Below are 12898 nucleotides of genomic sequence, written 5' to 3' on the forward strand. Positions count from 1 at the left end.
ATGCGTGAATGAAATGCTTTTGGAGGTGGATGCCTGATGTTTGGGAACGCAGTCGTGTAAGACAGTTCTGGGAGGCAATTACACATAAATACTTTGACGACAGACTTTTCTCTGGCATTTCAGAATGACCATGACAACATTTCAGATGCTGTGGAATGAGATCAGTCCAATGGTTAGTCAGGTTTTGCTGTCCCATAGCACAAGGTCACATGACTTTTTTGATGCGCATGGAGGAATTTATTCGGCAAAAGCGTTTCCATCTTCCATTATTCATATTAACCCTTTTTCGCACAATTCAAAAACCACCTCAAGTGAGCATGAATACTTTTTTGTGGATTATTATTTGAAATTTGGCATTTCCATCACTTGTTTCTGATGCGATGCTTCAAAATGCGCATTAAAACAGGGTGATTGAAACATAGCTATTGACTTTCATTGTACTAGACAAAAAACACTGAACAATTTCTCAAAATATCTTCTTTTGTGTTTAGCAGTAAAAAGAAAGTCATACAGATTTGGACATGACGGCGAGTCAATGACAGAATAATTTTTGGATAAACTATCCCCTTTAAGTTTATATTTAGTTTTTCCACACATTGCAGTATTGAACACTGTGTGTCTTGATTCTAGTACCTGAATTTGCACAGAACACACATTGCTAATAAATACACACAGGTGCTGCGGTGTGTATGTACCAGCAGATTTCCCTGTGGGTGGCACTCCCAGCATGCATGTGTCTCGGCTTGCTTCAATCATTTATCCTGCTTTTGACTCCATCCCTTGACAGCTCCGACTGATTGAGTTGCTGAGTGTGTTTTAAAAGCAAAACTGAAGTCCTAACAGATTGAGTGAGTTTGCTAAAGTAAAGCAAAGTGAGCATGCACACATGCAGACTGGAATCCTACAGTGTGAGCATTGAGCTAGAAGACGAGAGATGGAGACAGACAGAGAGAGAGGGATGTGGACGGCAGTAGACAGTGTTGCTAGGAGACCGCACACAGTGACTGGTGTGAGAGACATGGTTTCACATCCCTCCCCCCTCCCTACAACACACTTCCTTTTCTCTCCGTCTGTTTTTCATGGCCGCTCCTGCGTTCATTGTCTCCATATATTCCCATCCATTCATCTTTCTGCATTTGTCCTCCTGTCTGTCTGCTCATGTCTGTCTCTCTCGCTCACTCTCTCTCTTTCACATCCTTTTTAAGCACCTCCTGCCAGACTCTTTAACCTTCTCCAACCTCTCAAATGTGGTCTCCTCCCTCCTTCCTCTTTTTCTCCACCTTTCTATCTCTACTGTTTCTCTGTGTCTGTATCTAATTAATCTCTGTCTGTCTCTCTCATTCACACTGGCATTCGGCACGAGAGAGCTCTGTGGTTCTGAAGTGACAGGAGAGCAGCCGCCAAAAAGCGACAGCTGGCCGGTCACCATGACAACAGCCAGGTGCAGTGTAAAGGGACAGGACAATAAGTGAGGGACGGGTTATGTGACTTCACACACAGATTTTGGGAAGCACTGCCAAATCTGCCATGCAAATACATGAGATGACCAAATATACACATGCAAAGATTCAGTTGTCTGTTTTTTTCTATGTCATGTGGGTGTGATTATTTATGCAGTGGATGTATTGCTGTGTGTGTGTGTGATGTGTGATGTGTGAAAATCCCATCTGTCCCTGAGCTTTAATGATCTGTGTGAACTGACCTTATGACCCACACATCTATATAAACAAGTGTGTATGTCTTAAGTGGTTGTTGCACCTGTAATGGAATGCCTGAAGGAATGTTGTGTTCTTAAGTAGGTGTGTGAAAAACATTTATATACATAAATGAAGCATGTGAGTATGTGTCTCATAGGCTCCATGTGCAGTCACTATTGATATAATACAGCAGAGTCTAAAAATATAAAACAACATTGAAAATCAGGGATGCAAATTTTTATCATTTGAAAGAACAAGCTAAGAATCATTATAACCTTAAATGATTACGAAATGTTTCAACTTCTGCAGTATTTCTAGGTCACTAATCAAATAAGTAATTTGATCACATGACAGACGGTCAGATGGTCTTTCCTCCAGTGAAGCACAAGATGCTCTTTGGATCATCTCAAATCATTCCGGAGATTTAAAGTAGTGTAGGGCCCTATGAAATCCGCTTAATGTTTTCCCAAATTCCATTTTTTTCCATTTTAATTTTTCTGGATTACGTTTTTTCTGTTTACATTTTTCCAGACTCTGTTTTAATAGTTAAATATTTTTTTTTCAAAAAACCATGTCTAATTAATTGAAATCATGATATACACAATTTACAGCAATTTATTACAGGTTTAACAAAAATTTAATTTTTAAGGCCTTATGAAATTTTTTCCTCATATTCAATTTTATTTATTTTTTATTTTTGTTTCTATTATATTATTATTATTTGTAACCAAATACTGTGTTTTCCATTGTTTTGGTTTTTTCTTTAATTCTTTAATAGCATCTTTAATTAATTGATTTTATTAAAAAAAAATATATATATTTTTTTTCTTTCAGAAATATGTGTTGTGTATTTACATTTTTCTGCTAAATAAATTCTGGTAAATACTTTTTTTTCTGGTAAATATTCCTTAAAAAATTATGTTTTAATTATTATTAGTAGTAGTAATACTATCATTACATTAAATAATATATTTGTCATAGTTTATTCAAGTTAACTGAACGTTTATTTTGACGGGTTGCTATGAAGACCTTTAAGTCTCTTATTGTATATGATAAGACCATATTTTTCTCAAAAGAAACGGTAAAATCCTCATGATGTGGCTCTCAGAGCACTTCTAGAGATTAGGTTAATGGGTTTATGTACTCATACAGGGCTCGCAAAATCGCTAGCCCGACATCCCGGGGCTATTGTGTTTTCCAGTCGGGCTACCAAAATGTTTCATCACCCTGCCCGACGGGCTATCTTGAACAGTGATATAAAATTCCTTCCTTGATTTGCGTTGTTCACTAGCTTGTAGGGGTAAAACGGATCATAGTTCATCGTTTGCACGTGTTTCTAAGTCTTGCCGATTTAAACATTCAAGTGTTTTAAACCATTCATGTGCATTCGGAACTGCGCGCACTCATTCAAAGCGCGCACAGAGAGCCGCGTTTCAGACAATGCGCGTTTACAGAATTGATTCCTCTTTCGCATATCCTTACATCTAAATGAACACATACACACAAAAATAACTGTCTCGGCAAGTATTCTCGTAAACATAGTCGGTTATGTCTTAAGCGAATGTAAACAGTGGAGAAAGAAATCTCAAGTGCATCATTATATTGGATCCGTGCATTCGGTCTTAAAGGGGCAGCAGCCTATAAATACCTGCTGTTCCATAAGCGCCACCTGCTGTCGGCTCTCAGAGCACTTCTAGAGATTAGGTTAATGGGTTTATGTACTCATACAGGGCTCGCAAAATCGCTAGCCCGACATCCCGGGGCTATTGTGTTTTCCAGTCGGGCTACCAAAATGTTTCATCACCCTTCCCGACGGGCTATCTTGAACAGTGATATAAAATTCCTTCCTTGATTTGCGTTGTTCACTAGCTTGTAGGGGTAAAACGGATCATAGTTCATCGTTTGCACGTGTTTCTAAGTCTTGCCGATTTAAACATTCAAGTGTTTTAAACCATTCATGTGCATTCGGAACTGCGCGCACTCATTCAAAGCGCGCACAGAGAGCCGCGTTTCAGACAATGCGCGTTTACAGAATTGATTCCTCTTTCGCATATCCTTACATCTAAATGAACACATACACACAAAAATAACTGTCTCGGCAAGTATTCTCGTAAACATAGTCGGTTATGTCTTAAGCGAATGTAAACAGTGGAGAAAGAAATCTCAAGTGCATCATTATATTGGATCCGTGCATTCGGTCTTAAAGGGGCAGCAGCCTATAAATACCTGCTGTTCCATAAGCGCCACCTGCTGTCCGAGTGACATTTGCGTCTCATTCACAAAGCTTAAATCAGACCATTCTGTTTTTGCTTCAAATTTCGAAATTATACAATCTAATTGCAATCTAAATGACATGTATTTAGCATCTTTGTTTGGATCGTGATTAAAATGCAGTGGTTGCCTCTGATTTTAAATGGAACACGCACAGCTAAAGCCTTAGTTTGTTTATATGAAGAGGTTTATTTTATTTGGATTTAATTGTTTGATTTGGGATTTGTTTAAAAATTTCAAGTTAGTTTTATTGTTTATTTCAATTTCACAAAGAAATGTGCAGCATTTTTGTTGGAGAAATAATAAAAGGACACCAGTTTTCATTTATAATTTGTCTTAAATCTATTTTGTTAAAAAGAAAAATTGTGAGAAAATTGTCTTGTGAAATCAGTATCGTGAATCGCATCGCATCGTGAGTTGAGTGAATCGTTACATCCCTATATGCTACAAGTTTTTGCTGTGGTATCAAAGTGTTCTGTTATTTAAATAATAAAGAACCTTTTTTTTGCTCATCTGCAAAATAATCCGATCTGTTACTCAAAATCTGATATGATAATGCAATATGATCCGAGCCATAGGTTTTGTGATCCGTTGCACCCCTACTCTCTTGACTTGTTATTTGAAGAAAAAAAGCGATCACTTTTTTTTAAATCATGCTGATTTGTCCGCAGTGAAGTTCAGCCGATGTCTTTTTTTAGTTTTTATTTGGGCTACTTAAATTCATTTTGGGCTTCCAAAAACTGAAGAATGTTTGCCCGAAGGGCTACCAGCGATTTTGAAAATTTGCGAGCCCTGTCATATATTGAGGTGGCAGAGGCTGAAAACACCGTGAACAAGCGTGCTTCAGTATGTGTGTAAAAAATGAAACTGCGCCATTCATTCACACAGAGACACGCAGAACAGGATCCATATTTAAATAGTCATTTTGCTGCTTTATATTAACAGACACTAGACCATATCGCATATTGATTTATCTGTACTGACCTACTATTGATTTATCCATCCAAAATTCTGCAAGATCCGTGACATTCCACGTTATACTGTAAATTGTAAACTAACTAGTAGGGTATGCAGATGGGATTGGCATCAATAACATGTCTTACTATTTATGTTGTTGTAATGAAATATGCTTGAAGAAATATGTAAATGTGTCTTTAATAATGCTAAAAACAGTATGTTTATGCTGAATTACGCTTTTGTGATTAGGATCAGTTACAGTATCAGACTCTGTCACTTTCTGCACAGTTTGAAATTGTATCTGGGATGCTTTGTTTGTAATAGCCTCTGTTTTTAGTAAAGTAACCGTATTTGTGTTTTCTCAGGTTCTGTGTTCTGCATAGTGTCTTATTCTGTGTTGCAGAGATTATTGATCTTTGCTTAGTGTGGCATCAGTCCTGGAGTTGGGTTTGTGAGGAAAAACTTGGATGGGAGTATGTTCATGTAATCCCACCAGGTAAAACAATATCCACACTTCCACAACTCTCTTGATTATCTGTCTGTCTTACCATAGTTATAGCCTAGGGGAGCCTTCATTGATTCCCATGTTCAAGTATCTCTATTAGACGCTAAAATAAACCTGTCTTCGCTCTCTGCAGCTCTCATGTGTGCTACACGAACAAGTGCACTGATCAATACATGATATGATTATGTATGACAGTCCTTGTGTTGGGTAGGCCTTTGGCATAAATTTATGGTTCAAGAGTTCACACTCGGATGTAAGAGAGCTGTAATGTAGAATGTGAAAAGGGGACAGCAAAGCCATTGACATGACTGTCACATTTTCTTTATCTTGAGTTTGTTTATCTATTTGCATTTAGATTGATGTTGTTAACAGATGCTTTCTACATAAAGGGACACACAATAAAGCACAAAAATCATGTTAAAAACAAGTACTGGGACAGAAAAGTTCTTCAGGTTGGTTGAGACTGAGCTTGAGGTTGCTAAAAATGAAAAATAAGCTATAATGCATAAACAATATTAACTAACAGTATGCAATATATTTGTTACAGTACTTATTCATCTTTAACATTGGTTAATAAAAATACTACTGTTCATTGTTAGTTTTTGTTAGCTCAGATCCATTCAAAAATATAAACAGATACAATATTAGATTTTAATAATGTATTAGTAAATGTTGGGATTAACAAAAACCAAGATTGATAAATTTTAGAAATATTTTTCATTGTTATTTGATGTTAAGTGGTGTTAACAAATGGAAACGTAGATAGATTGAGATTCTGAGGTTGCAGATACATATGGACCTTGGGATGAGGAGACTTGAGTCATCAGCATAGCAGTGAGTGGAGGACAGTAATCTGGTTTGGAAGCAAAAAAAGAAGGCATTGATACTTATATGTTATTCAAGTGCTTAGCGTCTAGAGTGAACTGAATAAAACAGAAACAGAATAAGTTCCCATTATTCACAGAGAACACTATGTTCAGGCAGAACAAGATATTACAGCCTGGAGATCAGAAGTGTGTGATTGACAGTTTCAAAACCTCCAGAAGAAGTAGAATATGTTCTCATCTGAGAGAGTCATCTGTGGGGTAGATGACTGGACCATGCAGTGGGTGTTAGTGCTGGTGGAGTTGCAAATGATGGCCACTTTCAGAGTGTTTCTCTTTGCCTTTGTGTTTGTTTCGGCAGTGAGTGTGGAGGCAGGAGGATGTGGGGGTGGATGGAGGAAGATGAGGAGGTGGAAAAATTACATATATTACAGACTGAACTGTTCATTCATGTGTTTACTGATTTGTGGTGACAGAAATTCTGGAGAAATACTGTATGGACAAAAGTGTATGTCCTGAAGTCTACAGGGAAGTGATTAACATGCTATACATGAACAACTTTTTAAAAAGCTAGATGGTCTTTTTCATAGTGCTTTTCATTTCATACCGGTTGTGGCTATCAAATGCACCATTACACTTTATATGCTCAGTACCTTTGACTGTTCCACATGTTCGGATAGAAGTAGGGAAAAAGACTTAAAGGTGACATATCATGAAAATCTGACTTTTCCAGGTTTTAAGTGCTATAATCAGGTCCCCGGTGCATCTACCAACCAAGGAAACATGAAAAAGATTAATCCAGTAACTTTGTTTTGTTAAGTCTTTTTGTGCAAGCGTCTGATTTTGCTCCCTTGGTGACGTGGCAAAGGGATCTCATTATAATATTACCACCCCTTAAGTTTCCACTCACGGCGCCGACATTTTGATTTTGCAAACAACAACAGTGTACCAGTTCTAATGCCATGGCGAAAGTTTGAGCAAAACATGCTAACTGTTCTGTCTTTGGCTGCACAGACGAGCACAGAACACTATTTAGAGTCCCAGCCTCAGAGGAGACAAGAGAGCAGAGGATTTATTGATTTATTTACTGTATATTGCTGCTACCACACAGATCTAAAATAAACATGCTATTTATTTCTCAGCAGTTTACCTTCACAGACATAACTGACTGTTTTTGTAACTCGTGTGTGTTTTTAAAGTAAACTTGTGTGTGAATGAGAAGTTAGTTTAGTACTCGCATGCTGTGACAGCCGCTTTCTGTCCGTGTGCTTCAGATGTGTGCTCTCAGAAAACCGTATATCAGAAGTTTAAAGTCATATGGTTTAATCAGAACCAAAACAGATGTTTTTAGCAGGTACGAGCTGTAATGGCACAGCTCTATTCTGGAAAAGGGGGCGGGGAGCAGCAGCTCATTTGCATTTAAAGAAACAGGCCCGAAAAACAGCGTGTTTCTGCTTCCACTCAAAACAGGCATTTTCAAAATGATATAATAAATGATCTGTGGAGTATTTTGAGCTGAAACTTCACAAACACATTCTGGGGACACCAGAGACTTATATTACATATTTTAAAAAGGGGCATAATATGTCTCCTTTAAAGTTTAATGCCCAACAACAATACAGGAAAACCTTAAAACTGTCCTTGCTTTTGTCACTAAATAAACTTATTTATAGCACTTCTAAAAGACGCTGAGGGCAGCTCTTTTGGAAAATGGATTTGCAGTTGTTTCTGTAATGGTTACTGATAATTTTGTCCTTTGTTTTATTTTTTCATGTATTTATTTGTAGTTAACTGATTTGTTGTGTCTTTGTTGTTGTCTTTTGCTGCTGTCTTGTCTTGCAATGAGATTTTAATTCCCTGTGATCCAGCCCAGGCCCCCCTCAAGCCCAGGCCTGAGAGCATTAAATGGATAGCTTACACAAAATTGAAAATTTTGTCATTAATTACTCACCCTCATGCCGTTCCAAACCCGTAAGACCTTCGTTCATCTTCAGAACACAAATTAAGATTTTTTTTTTCCCTGAGAGCTTTCTGACCCTCCATAGACCACAACGCAATTACCACGTTCAAGACCCAGAAAGGCAATAAGGACATCATTAAAATAGTCCATGTGACATCAGTGGTTCAACCATAATTATGTGAAGCTAGGAGAATACTTCTTGTGTCCAAAGAAAACAAAAATAACAACTTTATTCAGCAATTTCTTCTCTTCCATGTCCGTCTTCACCACGCGTTCACAAGAGTACCACAACGCATGTGTGTGGTTCTGCTGACGCAGGAGCCAGCGTTCTGATGTAGAACCCGGATGCGCTGCGCCTTGTTTACAAGCAGACACACTGTACATAAAACAGTCTTTTTTGTATTTCGACAGATTTCGACAAAGAGGATGACTTGAAATTTTTTGCCCAGCCTTATTTATTTGAACCAGAATATACAGACGATGAACTAAGAGAGATGGATGTTCTACGTCAGAATGCTGGCTCCTGTCAAAGCCAGATTGGATTGGTTTGGTTTTGTTGATTCAAAACTGATCCTGTAACCCTGAGTTTGTTCAGCCACCATCATGGTACAAGCCCCTAAAAAAGAGAGCTGTCCTGGCATATCTTGTTAAGTGTAAGTTGCTGAGCTGTTAAAACCATATAGACATGTAAAAGCCAAGGGTTTGTCTAATCCTGCTTCTGATAGCTACCTTCCAGCAGAGTTTAGCTCTAGTCCCAATTAAACACACCTGAACCAGCTAAATCAAGGACTTCAGGATCACTTGAAACTTTCAGGAGCAGGATTGGATACCCATATACAGTAAGTAGTGGTGAATGACACTGGAAACTCGATTAACAGAAATCGTTGACACAGAAATGATGAAATAAGCTGTTTATCTATCTTTTTTAGTGGCAGAATTATATGAATATGTTCTGCTAAAACTTTCACCAGAATCTGTTTCCATCAGTGTATTGGTACAATGTCTTTGTTTGGTCAGTTTGATCATTTTTTCTGTTTTTCTGCAGTTTATGTTGTCATGGATAAAAAGTTTGCGTCATATATTATATAAGCCGTATACATCTATGACACTCTGTATTGCTCCATATTCATCTCTAGCTCCCTTCTACTGTAAGATCTGACCCAGATTACTATGAAGTTTAACTTGCAGGCATAGGTTTAATGAGTAATTATATAAATTCATTTATTTTTCATATATTCATTCATAGCTCTTCTGTGAGTTGGGCAAAGACTGGAAATAAAACTGCATATGCATTCCAAATAAACTACCTTTGGTTGTGCGTGACTTTATGAACTGGTTAGTGATGCATGACTGCATAAGTGGGTGCCTGGATGCACATGAATCATTATGTGATGTGTTTGTGTGTATATTAAATGTGTTTGTTGTCTATAGGACACCAAAACTGTGTGAAAACATTGGAGTCCAGCTATATTCCCGTTACATAGCAATACTGCTGATGCACTCAACGTACACATATCTGCACATTCAGCAACATACTCAGCTAACCCACTCACCTTCTTTTCGTCATTGCTCTCTATCTCTCTTAGTCCCTATCTCTCTCACTTTCCTGTGCTTTCTCTTTCTCTCTGTGCTGGAAAAACACTGGAAAAGCACAGCAGTTGACAGTTGTATCCTTTTTAGCCAATCAGAACTCTCTCGTAGTAGCCGGCACTCAAACTCTGAGCACTCTGTACAATATCTGCCCCACAACAAGCAGCTCGAACGCGCTCGCTTACTCTCTCTCTTCTTCTCTTGCTAGCTTATTCTCTCTCCTGCCAGAATGCCTGTGTACTACATGTGACAGGCTGCATTACAGACTGCAGATTTACACCGGCACAGTCGGGGCAGCCCGGGGGCCTGCGGCCAGCTGAGCCACTCATACTTACTCAGATCTTCCTCTCAAAGATAAAGAGAGAGATGGTACATGCCCTTTACAGGCCACTGTGATGAAGACGAGAATAAAAGTGCAGTTGTGATGATTTCAGGTCACAGCTTAAGAACTTTCCTTCCTTTTATACTACATGTGTGATGTGTAAATGTGCAAGACAGATCTGAGGGCGAAAGTGTGAAAAGTATTTTAAGATGATAAGAGAATATAACACAGTGTTTCCCAGCTGGTGGGTTGCAGGTCTGTTGTAAAAAAATATATATATATACACTACCGCTCAAAAGTTTGGGATCAGTAAGATTTTTAAAGAAGTCTCTTATGCTCATCAAGGCTGCATTTATTTTATAAAAAATATAGAAAAAAACTAATCTTGCAAAATGTTATTACAATATAAAATAATGGTTTCTATTTTAAAATACTTTAAAATATAATTTATTTCTGTGATGCAAAGCTGAATTTCCATCAGCCATTACTCCAGTGTCACATGATCCTTCAGAAATCATTCTAATATGCTGATTTATTATTAGAATTATCAATGTTGGCAACAGTTGTGCTGGCAAATTTTTTGGGGGGAAACTGCAATACTTTTTTCAGGATTCTTTAATAAAAAGTTCAAAAGAACAGCATTTATTCAAAATATAAATCTTTTCTAAGAATATAAATCTTTGCTATCACTTCTTATCAATTGAACACATCCTTGTTGAATAAAAGTCTTAATTTCTTTCAAAAAAAGAAAGAATAAAAATGTACTGACCCCAAACTTTGGAACGGTAGTGTGCTGAATGCAGATGATTCTCATTCATTTATCCATCTCTCCCTGTTTCCCATCTCTCTTTTCCTACATCTTGCTGTCAATCTTGAGTGGCAACGAATGAATGAATGAATCAAGTGAGTCACTTAGCATGTTAGTAAACTGATTCTGCACACTAATGTGCCTTTAAACTCGAGACTCAGATAAAGCCATGTAAGAGCCACATGTTGTGCAGCCTAAAGCAAAACAGAAATAGAGCAGACATGAATTGCGTCAGTTCCCTGTAACTTTTAGCTTGCATTCTGCCATGTGAATAATCGTGTCAAATGAAACCGAACAACCTGAAATCCTCAGCTATGAGAGCAAACCTATGACTCGCAGTCTGTTCCCTCTCATTTTGCTTTCAGGCACAGATTTTCTTTCAAACTTTTTTTTTTGTTGCACAAATGGGGTAACAAACCATAGCATGTTTTCTGCATTGATTAGCATAAAATGTATTGATTTAGTATACACTACCATTCAAACATTTTGGGTAAGTTAATTATATTATATCTATCGATCGATAGATAGATAGATTGGTTTATTCAAGGATGAATTACAATTACAATGTTACAGGACATTTCAAATAAATTAAAGATGTATCACAGTTTCCACAAAAACATTAAGCAGCAAGCATAAATGTTTTCAACATTGATAATAAGAAAAACTTAATGAGAAGCAAATTAACAGAATGATTTCTGAAGGATCATGTGACACTGAAGACTGGAGTAATGGCTGCTGAAAATTAAATTCATTACATTAAAAAATAATATATATATATATATATATATATTCATATTTATTAAATTAGAAAACAATTATTTTAAATAGTAATAACATCTTACAATATTACTGTCTTTACTGTAATTTTGATTAAATAAAAGCAGCCTTGGAGACTTCTTTAAAAGCATTTAAAAATCTTACCGACCCCAAACCTCTGAACAGCAGAGCACCATCATCGGGTGAAGAACTGACACATATGTAGTTAACACACTGATCTGGTGTAGAAAACTAAAATAAACATCACACAATAAGACAAACTAATTCAGTCCAGTAGTTTATTCTGAGTATTTTACTGTGTGTGCAGCTAAAACTGTAATTTTATGATTAGATGTTCAGACTTATCAGACCTTTTTGTCCAAATTATATCTGGATGACAGCTGTTCTGTGAGCTTGCCATGGCCAACTCTTACGCTGTGTGCCCTGCCTGTGCATCATATCCTGTGGTGCTGTACTTTTCTGTTAGTGTGTGCCAAACTCTACTAGCTCAGCATCTTCTCGGCCTTCTGCCTGACAACAGAGACTCACTCACACACACATGAACACTCACACACACTGCTGAGCAGTGTATTGATGAGTTTCGTCCATCTTGACCTCATGCACATCAACCTTCACAAAGGTCAGAGGAGGGGGACACAGTGGTCTCTAGACAATGTTTACACATCTTAACAGTTGACAGGAAGAAGTTCATGAATTTCTAATATGACAGTTATGATCAGAGGAAGAAAAAAAATCACAATTGAGATCTCATTAATAGCAATAATTGTTTTTCCTAGACAGCAATGGAATGAATGGAGACTTTTGGTTAAGTATCTTGCTGCCAAGCAACACTTTTTTTCTTCTTCAAAATGAACTCAAGCATTTCTCATATGGTAATTTGGTCTTTGAAGTATGCTATCCACATTATTTATATTGCTTTCTGTTGTTACCATACTGTATTACATTGTCTCATTTCTGTGTATTTTTATTCATTCCAAGAAATATTAGAAGAACATCTAGGAAACACTTGATATTTTCCATCAATGAGAGCACCATTAAGTCACATGAGCTATAAAAAGAGCAATATCTTTATAATATCAGTATCCTTATAGTGGTTCTGTTAAATGGAAAAACATCTCTATCTCTAAATATCCCTAACTCACCCTGTCACCAGAAAACAGCATCAGTGATTAATTTCCCTTTAAATG

Source organism: Sinocyclocheilus grahami, unplaced genomic scaffold (assembly GCF_001515645.1).
Source record: "Sinocyclocheilus grahami isolate Dianchi unplaced genomic scaffold, SAMN03320097.WGS_v1.1 scaffold262.1, whole genome shotgun sequence".
Lineage (NCBI taxonomy): Eukaryota > Metazoa > Chordata > Actinopteri > Cypriniformes > Cyprinidae > Sinocyclocheilus > Sinocyclocheilus grahami.